Source organism: Pantherophis guttatus, chromosome 2 (assembly GCF_059756535.1).
Source record: "Pantherophis guttatus breed Tessera chromosome 2, ASM5975653v1, whole genome shotgun sequence".
NCBI classification, from domain to species: domain Eukaryota; kingdom Metazoa; phylum Chordata; class Lepidosauria; order Squamata; family Colubridae; genus Pantherophis; species Pantherophis guttatus.
The window spans coordinates 215757003-215766117 of NC_142064.1; the positions used below are offsets into that span (position 1 = coordinate 215757003).

The 9115-nt window shown below is 38.9% G+C and overlaps 1 long non-coding RNA gene across 1 annotated transcript in view; it reads right to left on the bottom strand.

Annotated features, from left to right (window-relative positions):
• Nucleotides 1-2291, bottom strand: part of LOC117660550 (uncharacterized) — a 40732-nt gene extending 38441 nt beyond the window's left edge. Inside the window, exons 1-2 of the long non-coding RNA XR_004589689.2 lie at nt 1982-2291; nt 1527-1600 (exon numbers count right to left, since the gene is read on the bottom strand). This is a non-coding gene — a long non-coding RNA (uncharacterized LOC117660550). The remainder of the gene's footprint in view (nt 1-1526; nt 1601-1981) is intronic.
• Nucleotides 2292-9115: the final 6824 nt, after the last annotated feature.

Sequence of the window (9115 nt, forward strand, 5' to 3'; positions counted from 1 at the left end):
GCAACACGGTGCCTCCCACCCCCAATCCCTCCAGCCGGTGCAGCATGATACCATGGTCGATGGTATCAAAAGCCGCTGAGAGATCTAATAGGACCAGAACAGAGGAGCAACCCCTGTCCCGAGCCCTCCAGAGATCATCAACCAACGCGACCAATGCCGTTTCCGTGCTGTACCCAGGCCTGAAGCCAGACTGGCACGGGTGTAGATAGACGGTTTCATCCAGGTACTGCGGGAGCTGTTGCGCAACCACACTCTTAACAACCTTCGCAATAAAGCGAAGGTTGGAGACAGGACTGTAGTTAGCCATAACAGCCGGGTCCAGAGAAGGCTTCTTAAGGAGGGGCCTCACCACATAAAGATATAAACCAACAAAAACATATGGCCTTGTCCTGTTTCTTTAAAATCAACTTTTGCTTCCATAGAGTGTTAGGGGGAACTGGGCTTGCATAATTCAGTATGCACTGAAGTCATTATGTACATCATCAATTATAGAAAAATGTTCACCTGTGTCAATCAGGTCAAGCGGTGGAAAATTCTCAGAAGAATGGGAATCCCAGAACATCTCATTGTTCTCATGAAAAACTTACATACAGGTCACAATTTGCTCAAAACATCACAAAACAGGCTGACTCCTGTCATTCCTGGCAAAGGAATGGGATAAGACTGCATATGCTCACCTTTATTCAGCCTATACTGTATGATGAATAAATAGGATATATACTAAGGAATTCCTATACTAAGAATTGGAAGAAGATGAGCAGTTTTAAAATTGGAAGAAACATCAATTACTTGTGCTGTGCTAATAACACTACCCTGATAGCCAAAAATGCAAAGGATTTGCAAGCCCTAGTAATAAACATCAAAGAGCACATGAAAAAAAAATGGACCAAAATTAATATAAAGAAGACCAAACTAATGGCAACAGGTACAACAATCAGCCTTAGAACTGACAATGAAGTTATTGAAGTGGAGGGAAGCTTCGGCCTTTAGAATCAACCATCAATAGTAAAGAAACAAGCAATCAAGAAATACACCACAAACTAGTGCCTGGGAGAGCTGCTATGAAGGGATTGGAAAAGACATTCAAAGGCCATGCCTACAAAAATCAGAATCATGCAAGCCACAGTGTTCCCCGTAACATTCTATGGAAAGAAAAGTTGACTTTAAAGAAACAGGACAGGATCATATGTTTTGTTGGTTTTTATCTTTATGTTTTATAAAAAAAATAAAGTATTTTTTTAAAAAAAGAAACAGGATAGCAAGGGTACTTTTGTAATTATTATTAAAAATATTCTTCCTGTTAATTAAAATTACATATATAATTTTTAATTGCAATAATAAAAGATAATATAAACTAAAAGATGCAAGAAAGCAAAAGATGCAAGAAAGCAAAAAAGAAAAATAACAGAAAAGAAAAAACCCTAAGGAAAAAACTTTCCACCCTCATTATAACAAGTATAAACAATTTTGCAACCTCTTCACTTCCCTTAATTAATAGCTATAAAACTCTTCATCCCATAACTCACCTGTTAACTGTAGGCAAATCCAATAAGTAATGTATTCTCCAATCCAAATGTCATCAAAAAGTCAAAAAACTGCCCTAAAATGATAAATTATTTACAAAGCTCAACATTCCACTGTAAGAAGTCCATTTAGAAACATAATAACCCTACTATGAACCAAAGAATAAAATTTAACATGACAAAAAGAGACAGTTTCTCCTTTAACATGAACAAGCATTCAAATATACCTTACTTTAAGTGAAAAGGCAATGAGGTAAAAAGTAAACTTAAATGCTATCAGATTAGAATCCATAAAGTAACAGTGGGGGGAAACGGCTTAAACCTCATGTTAACTATAAGCAAATCCAATACACAAGATTTGTCCCTATACAAGATATCACTAATTCCAAAAGAACCACCCACATGTCCCATTTTAATCCTGGTTGAATAGACAAACTAGGTAGGCAAAACAATCTTACTTTTAATCCATTCAGGTGACTATTGATCCTTCTTTCAAATTTCTTTAGTATTTTAAAAAGTCTCTTTTTTAAGTCCAGCAATAAAAAATGTTCCAATTGCTCTCTGAGTCAGTTTTATTTCCTTCTTAATTTTTAAAGCTTCATCCAATGTTTTTTGTAACTGATGACAAATTCATATTGATCTTGGGTGGACTTTGCTACATATCTTGTTCTGTAGCCTCTTCTGCAAACAGACTGTTCCTAAGAAGACAAAACATAGCTGACATTATTGATTCAAAGTCCCAGTGCACTTCCTCAGAAATATCTCCGAATGCCATTACAAGTTACAAGTTGTCTTGTCACACTTGGCCAATAAAGAATTCTATTCCATTCCATTCCATTCCATTCCATTCCATTCCATTCCATTCCATTCCATTCCATTCCATGTCCTTAATCCATCCCTTATAAAAGTTTAAAACTTCCTGCAGTGAAAACTTTGTATTTCTTTTTGCTTTTTATTCTAAATCCTTAAAGCTTATAAAGAGCTTTATTGTTTTCTTATATTAAGGAGGTGTTTCAAGGATTTTCCAACCTTGAAGGTGTCATTAAAGCAGTTAATTGGCAATTTCTGAAAGTGCTTAGCAAGGAAAGTGTGAAGTTAGTATCCTTTGATAAGATAGACTATTGACAGTTTTGAATTTTGGTGTTGGAGAAAATTCCCGAGTACAGCCAAGAAAACAAATCAATGGATCATTGAACAAATCAATTCATAAGGTAGATTGTGGTGACAAATGCACATTGCACCATTTTGAGAACTTTCTCCTTATTTCAAACCTCAGTTTTTAATTCAATCAATGAGAATAGAGCTAGAAGGGACCCTGGAAGTCTTCTAGTCCAACCCCCTGGTCAAGCAGGAGACCCTATACCATTTCAGATAGTTGGCTGTCCAGTCTTTTCTTAAAAACATCCAGTGATGAAGCACCTACAACTTCTGAAGGCAAGCTCTTCCACTGGTTAATTGTCCTCATTGTAAGGAAGTTTCTCCTTAATTCCAGGTCGCTCTCCTTGATTAGTTTCCATTCATTGCTTCTTGTCTTGCCTTCTGGTGCTTTGGAAAATAACTTGATCCTATCTTTTTTGTGGCAGCCCCTCAAATACTGGAATACTGCTATCATGTCCACCCCTAGTCCTTCTTTCCTCTAGACTGGCCATACCTAATTCCATTTTAGTTGTTCTTCTTTGCACTTTTTCCAAAATCTCAACATAGTTTTTGTAATGTGGTGAGCAAAACTGGATGCAGTAATCCAGGTGTGGACATACTAAGGCTTTATAAATCGGTACTAATACTTCACGTGATTTTGATTCTGTTTATACAACCAAGGATTGCATTAGCTTTTTTGGCTGCTTCCACACACTGATGACTCATGTTTAAGTGATCAACCACTAGGATTCCCAGGTCCCTCTCACAGTTACTGTTTTTGAACCAGGTTTCACCTAATCTGTACTTGTACCTTTGGTTTTTCCTGCCTAGGTGTAAAACCTTACTTTTCTCCACATTAAATTTCATGTTTGTTACATATTGAAATGTAGTGAGCTAGTCTTCACTCAGGTCCGCCATTCTGGCAGGAAAATACTAAAATCTCATTGGCCGACCCATCTGGCAGCTCCCTATAAAAGGGAGTGCAGTCAGACAAGCTGACTGCTGGGTTGTACCGATCTACTAATAAAGAGCTGTTGTTACTGTTAGCATTGAGTCCTGTCTCTTCCATCGCCCAATCTAACAATGTTTTTTGATAGGGCCCATTGTTCAAGTGTGTTAAGGTCTTTGAGCTTGCCTTCTGGGGTGTTGGCTATTCCTGCCAATTTAGTGACATTTGATGAGTTCCCCTTCTATTCCCTCATCTAAGTCATTTATGAAGATATTGAAGAGAACAAGTCAATGGACAGAGTAATTTGGTCCATTGGCTTGTGTGCTGGACTGCTACTCTAAAACCTCTTGCAGAAAGCCCAAATTGCCTATCTTCCTCCTAATATCTAGCAATGTGTTGGCTTTGGAGCAAAGCTTTTATGCCTCCGTGCTCAAATTTCTAACATGTGTGCAGCCCCTACCTCTCAGGGTGATTTAGCTTTTCTCAGTTGAGTGCTCTTCAGCTGTGCTGGGACTGCCACGTCTAGTAATCATGCTCCTGCACACTAAGAATTATGAACACTGAGGCCCCAATACTTCTCAGGGGACCAAATTGCAAAAGACTGAGGAGCCCTTAAACTGATCTTGCAAATTGACAAATCACTAATTAAGCTAGTTTTGAGGGCTGGGAAATTAGAAACAGGATTATTTTAATGTCTCGTTATTTCTAATAGTCTACTTAGAAATAAAAATATACTGTTTTTATTTTTGTATATATATTAACAAATAACAGAATTGGACCATGGAGATCTTCTAGTTCAGCCCCCCCCCTCCTCCACAAGCAGGAGACCCTATACAATTCTGTACAAATGGCCGTCTAATCTCTTCTTTAAAACCTCCAGTGATGGAGTACCCACAACTTTTGGAAGCAAGCTGTTCCACTGGTTAATTGCTCTTACTGTCAGGAAATATCTCCTTAGTTCTAGGTTGCTTCTCTCCATGACAAAACTCTGCTGGATCTGAGGCACAATGTTGCTGGCCATTTCACTGGCAAATTTCATGCTTAATTTTATCTAAGACCCAGAAAAATAGATTTAGATGTTGAAAAATCTGAGAACCCACATGCTTTCTCTTTTGCTTACACTTGTTAACAGATGGACGATACTAAAAAAAATATAGACGAATTCCTCTGTAGCCCTCATCGTTCCTTCTTTACCGTATGTACCAAGCCCTAATGAAAGACACAGGAAAGTACAAACCACATGTTAACATGACAAAACTGCGATCTGTCCATATTCTTACTTGCCTTACTTTCTTCTAATTCAGTAGTATATATGCTTCTAAAAGATGCATATAAGTGAACTGACACCTCCAGGCTGTCAGGAGGAAATCTATCCCAGGGCTGTCAAGCTTGCGGCCCGCAGGCCGGATGTGTCATGCACTGGCCACGCCCATGCCCGGTTTAGTGAAGGGGGGGGAAGTACCAAAATGTCATGTGAAGCTGCCATGACGACATGAGTTTGACACCCCTGTTCTATCCCATTTTGATATTTTATTTGAGAATGTATCTGCTGTATTTCCAAACACAAATTTTATCAAAGGAATTTAAATGCACTTCTAGGTGCTCAACTTCTATTGTGAGTGGAGAGGCTATTGGCAGGGATTCATTGGGAATGGACATTTTTGCATGTTCTGAACTAAGGTACTTATAACTATGTTTATTAATCTGTCTTGTGTGTAGAATTATTCAGCAATAATCTTTTGTCTCACTTATGGTGAGGCAGAATAAAAAAAATCATCTGCCCAATATATATTTATATAGTTTCTCAGATCAAGTAGCACTTACAGTAAAAAGATCAATCAATATTCTATTTTCTATAATTATGACTCAACATTTGTATGGGTGTTTGTGTCGATTCTGTGAAAAAACGGCATGGATGCCAATGAATGCATCACCGTACCAATTATGTAGGCTTTGGATGCAAATTTATAGTCCAATTAAACACAGTACATCAAAGTTGTTTTTCTAGAAATTATAAAGACAAATTTGTTTTTGTTGGCAGAATTATAGGAAACATAACCTTAATAATCACAAATGTATGCTAAAGTTTTTCAGATGTAATTAATTACCACGTATTGTATTTTCTTAGAACCTTCACTTTTTTTGTTACTAAATGAAATTGTTCAAAAGAGAGTAATGGTACAGGTGCTCTTGATAACGAGATGTTACACTGCAAAATTCAAAACCATCTGATGGTTCTCAAAATATTCTGCCACTCTGTATAAGATGGTCACTGAATACATTAAAGAGGAATTAGGAGTTAACACCAGCCATTACAAATCAATTGGAATTGTGAGATTTACTTAGCATAGGGCTACTGTATCTGAACTACTAAAACCCCAAAGACTGCCAGATGACAGCAAAAAAGCATCAAAAACTATTTGCTGCTTATTTAGTAATTTAGTAAACAATTTAATTTTTGCAGACCAGGTGTGCTATCCTATTTTAAACTAGGAATCAGGCTGTTTGCGTTCTGCATTTTCTTCAACCAAAAACAAACCTGTTCCTGGCTTTTGCATTCCATGTGCTTCTCATTCTATTTTACTCTTTATACAAATCAAATTTAACTCAGTGTGACCCATCCTTTTCTCTGAGAAGGCTCATAGATGTGACCTAGGCAAGTTTTAATCTTTTAATATGTAATTGGAATGCAAGAAAATGTGGTTGATACCAAGAAATATACTAGTGATATTTTCGATGGCCAAATCTAAAAGAAATCCTTGGGCCATTTGGCTGTATTATGCTAAATGCATTCTTTGTCTTAAAGACATCTTAGTTGTTCTGATTGTCATTTGCCTGACTTCCATTTATATTACATAATCAGTAAGGTGATTATAGGGCTCTGATCTCTTGAAAGAATTTGGCTTTTTGGAGAAATGAAAGCTACTTCCTAGCCTAGTCTACTGAAAATAGAATTTAGATCTGAAAATTCTAATATATCTATTTATATTGTATTGTACAATTATAAAATATATTATAGTTCTAATATATTTATGAATTTGACATCATACCTTTCTTCCCTCTTAAGTTTGCTTCTTAATAGCTAAATATACAACGTAACTTCATTTTAATGTACATTGATTAGTGTAGATTCAAAATGACAATAAAGTTATTCTGAGTCTAAGCCTGAAGTCTTCCACAGTTAGTGTCATTACTTTTAGGGCTTGCAGTTTTTACAACCTCAGTTACTGTATGTCCTTTACACACATACATACACACACAGTATGGAAGGAGTGTGATTACTCTGATTAAAGACACTGAGCTTGTCAGTTGAAAAGCTGACAGCCTGGTTTGAGACCCTAGTGCTTTACAATGGGGTGTGCTCCTGTTACTTGCCCCAGTTCTGCCTACATAGCAGTTTGAAAGCATGCAAATGCAAGTAGATAAATAGGTATCATTTTAGTGGGAAGGGAACAACATTCTGTGTGCCTTTGGCATATAGCTTTGCTGACCATGTGACCACAGAAAATGTCTTTGGACAATGCTGACTCCCTCAACCAAGAAACAGAGATGAGCACCATGCCCTAGAGTCAACACAACTGGACAGAGAAATCTTTACCTTGTTGTATGTATGTATGTATGTATGTATGTATGTATGTATGTATGTATGTATGTATCTATGTATCTATGTATCTATGTATCTATGTATCTATGTATCTATGTATCTATGTATCTATGTATCTATGTATCTATGTATCTATGTATGTGTATGTGGTCTGGAAGTTTGAGTGTTCTGTACAGTTCCTAGCCCTGCACTTATCTGGACAGAGAGCTCTGATGTTGTTCCTGTAGCTACTCTCCCAGCTTAGGAGTCAGAGGTTTGAATGCTCTTATCATCACTGGAACCTTTACTTTCCACAACTTTTCCAGTTCCTCCTTACAACCCTTGTATTTCTCCAGCTTCTCCAGATTTTCTGCCACTTGGTACATCTACATCTATTACAACCCTGTCTTTGGGTCCACAACATCTGGTTGACTGTCTGTCTGGACCTGGAAATCCCACATGATCTTAGCCCTATTTTTCTCCACAATATGCTGTGGAATCTCCCATCTGGACTTAAGAGAGTCTAGCCCAGGGGTGTCAAACTCAAAGCCCATGGGCCAAATCTGGCCTGCAGGGGGCTTAAATCTGGCCCCCGGGGCTGGCCTGGAAATAGCAAAAGACTGGCCCGTGGTGCCTCTGACAAAATGGGGCATGGTGGGGGGGCTCACGCAGCCCCTCTGCACCCCATTTTGGCTGGCAAAGTGCTGCAGGAGGAATCCATCCCATCTCCTCCCCCCCCCAGCTGACCCATGGAGGACAACTACAATGCTGATCTGGCCCTCAAAAAAATCCAGTTTGACACCCCTGGTCTAGCCTACACACTGTGCAGATGTTCCAGTACACAATGCCATCTATTTGGGTGTGCTATTCGGTGTATGCTATTCCTGCCTGCATCTCACACCCTTCTACTAAGTATTGGACTGCTCATGAGGCCATTCTGCACCTTGATCTTTCTGCACCAGTGGTGGGTTGCTACCGGTTCTCCCCGGTTCTTGTGAACCGGTAGTGGAAATTTTGAGTAGTTTGGAGAACCGGTAAATACCACCTCTGCCTGGCCCCGCCCCCAATCTATTCGCTGCCTCCCGAGTCCCAGCTGATCGGCTAGAAGGAAAAAAATCAGGGCTCACTTGACAAAGAAGAGGGAAAAAAAACAAGACACCTTATCTTTAAATTGAGAAGCCAAGAAGCCTCCCAACTGATTGGCTAGAACTGATCCGCTTCTTGTAAACAACTCAGTGGTAGTAGATTGGCAATTGAGGCAAAGCTGCCTGAAAGTGGTTTCCAATGCTCTCGGTGGTGGCAGAGTGGCAAAAAACTGCTTAAACTCTTACCACAGCGCTTCAAAGGGCTGCCCTATAGCTGATCAGCAGTAAAAGGCAGTTGGGTGGTAAACCATTGTGCTCCAAAAACAAATGGGTAGACCGGAATGCTCCAAAAATAAATAGGTAGACCGGTACGGCTCTGCAAGCAGTTAAAAGCCTGGTAGGCCAGTACCTCTACTAAATCCTAAAGAATTGTTTGTCACATGACTATCAAACCACGCCCACAAAATAAGCCATGCCCACAGAACCGGTAGTAAAAAAAATTAGAACCCACCCCTGTTCTGCACATATATCTCCCTGCATATACATACTTGCTGAGAAGCATAAAACTGGAAGAGAGGTAAGATGACAAAAGTGCTAACATATGACTGATCTGGCAAGAGCTTTACCTTTAGGGAAATGTGGGAAAGGCAATGGTTTTCATTGTTTTGCTTCCCATCTGTTACTAGACATCTTTCAGGGATGGTACAATGATGGAGCATGTTGAACATTTTCTTTTCAGCTGGTTAGTCCTACCCACGCAAACTGAGTCATAAACCTCAAGACCTGTTGCTTTAAATACGCCTCCAAAATGTGGAGGAAATGTAGACCGTGTATACTC